We start from the raw sequence: 2,524 nt of genomic DNA on the forward strand, positions 1-2,524 counted from the left end.
CTGCAAGCTGTAAGTCTGTATTTAGTTTCAAACCACCCCTCTGCACACTACAAAGATTTTGGTATAACGCATTGCATCTAGAGAAAGGCACGATGTATTTCCCACTCATTGAATCCAAAAGCTGGACCTTCTTTTCTTTTTTTTTTTTTTTTGAGATGGAGCGTCACCCTTGTCGCCCAGGCTGGAGCGCAATGGTGCCATCTTGGCTCACTGCAATGTCCGCCTCCTAGGTTCAAGTGATTCTTCTGCCTCAGCCTCCTAAGTAGCTGGGATTACAGGCACCCACCATCACACCCAACTAATTTTTGTATTTTTAGTAGAGACGGGGTTTCACCATGTTGGCCAGGCTGGTCTCAAACTCCTGCCCTCAGGTGATCCAGCCTGCCTTGGCCCCCCAGAGTGCTGGGATTACAGCTGTGGGCCACTGCGCCCGGCCTTGGACCTTGTTTTCTAATGTTCTAATGTTAATGTTCTAATGTTCTAATGGTTCTAATGTTAAGTTTGAGCTCTGGGTTTAGTTGGGCGAGAATTTCCCTCAGCTGCCATCAATCCTGGCTGAAGTTAACCCCTTTCCATCACTGACCCAGGGCAAAAAAAATTTACTTACTATCTGTTAAACATCCAGAAAGGAAGCAGATGATCAAGTCAATGAACAAAAAGCTACATGGATTAGATAAGAACATATAACTTGGCTCTAAGATGATGGAGAAGGAAAAGACATCTCATGGGTGGCTTCTCCTTAAGAGAAATGGGAATCTCAGCTTATTAGAAAAAACAATTTGGGAGTTTACTACTTTAGCTCAGAGACTGTAAACTAAACCTCTGTTGAGCAGGTGTGTGTGTGTGTGTGTGTGTGTGTGTGTACGTGCACAAAGAGGAGCAAGAAGGGATGATTGGAGCAGGAATCACGTCTTCAAGTCTTGAACAGCTTCCCACTGCAATTGATAAGGCCATGCCATAGAGTTTGACGTCAATGGCAATACTCTGTGATGTCCACTACCACTGCCTTCTTCCAGCTGAAGAGGAAGTATCTTGTACCGGCCCCTGCTGTTACTGCAATGCAGAGGTACCCATTGTAGGTCATGAAGATGAGCATGAGGAGGTAGCTTATGACCACCTGGATGATGTGCAGCACTGTTTGCAGGAGGTGAGGAAAGCTCAGCATCTGCTGCCCAGCAGTTTTGTGTGTCTACATAAGGATGGTTCCATTTGGTCCTGGGACAGGCATGGAATTGTAGCAAAAGCTGACTTGTGACTTACACAGCAGGCTGTCTTGGGCTATCGAGTCCTTCATAGAACACTGCTAGTATAATCACTGCCACAAAAGCTCCAGCCATTTCTCCAGCTGTATTGATCACCAAACCGGAAAACAGTAGTTCCACATTCTTAAAGCCAAAGTAGAAGGTCGTAGGCATCATCATCATCATGTTGCTGTCTCCTCCACCACGGGAGTGTGAGGCTGAAGTGGTTGGGTGATGGTGAGGAGGTTGCATGGTAGTGTTGGAGTCCATATAGCTCATCCCCATGTGATGGGAATGATCCATTTTTTCCGGGAAAAGTTGAGAGTCAGCAGAAGATTCTTCCCAGGTCAAGTCCAGCCACTAGCGCCTCTCTCTCCGAATCTTAGCCTGTCACCCCCTCACGACTCCTCGAATGGCCCCTCCACTTCTACCCGGCTCGACATGTCCACGACCACCACCGAAGCCGAGGATTTCCCGCCCCCAACATTTGTAATTCTTAACAGTGTAGCATATTTACAAAGATTGGAAAGACATTTAATAAAATGTTAATGATAAGACTGTGGGTTGTTTTATTGCCTTTATGCTGTTCAATATTTTTTCAGTTTTCTAGGATGAACCTGTCTTAATTTATAAACTGAAAAAAAATATGTGAACAGTGTTTTAAGGCATCTGCTAAAATGTTAACTAAAAATAGTATCCCATTTTAATTTCAATTCACCGATTCATAATGTGAGTATTAAATATTTTTCTTTCGTGTACTTTTTTAAATAAAAGAGAATTTAAAATTATCTGCTTGGATTAATAATCTTTGGATAATAGTCACCAAAAGTATGTATTTTTTCTTTTATTAAAACCATATGCAAGATCGTAGCATTCTTGCTTTATTTTAGAGCAGTTTAGCCTGTGTTAAACATTTCAACTTAAGTCTGGCTGCTTGAGTTTATAGACTTAGCTCTGCTACTTTCCAGCCCATAACTGTAGAAAACTACTTCCCCTCTCTAATTTTTAGTTTCCTTTGAATTGGAATCTTAATAGCATCTATATTAAAAAGGTCATAAAAAAGCAATTTATCATCATTGCCATGATATATGATTAACTTGTTTTTGATTTATGTTTCTGTGGGTCTAGCAATATTATTTAAAGAGAATTTTGAAGGCTGTTTTACATTAAAAATTATTTATGTTCTGAGCTCTGAAAAGTTAAATAGCATAGCTCTAACCAACTCCTCTACCACCCAACATTGAAAATCAGTAATAATCTACATTATCTAATCATTATAACAA

General features: G+C 41.2%; 1 pseudogene; it reads right to left on the reverse strand.

Moving 5' to 3' along the window:
- Positions 1 to 607: 607 nt before the first annotated feature.
- LOC109026188 (high affinity copper uptake protein 1-like) lies at positions 608 to 1,616 on the reverse strand (annotated as a pseudogene).
- Between the last annotated feature and the right edge of the window lie 908 nt (positions 1,617 to 2,524).

Source organism: Gorilla gorilla, chromosome 2, assembly GCF_029281585.2.
Source record: "Gorilla gorilla gorilla isolate KB3781 chromosome 2, NHGRI_mGorGor1-v2.1_pri, whole genome shotgun sequence".
NCBI classification, from domain to species: domain Eukaryota; kingdom Metazoa; phylum Chordata; class Mammalia; order Primates; family Hominidae; genus Gorilla; species Gorilla gorilla.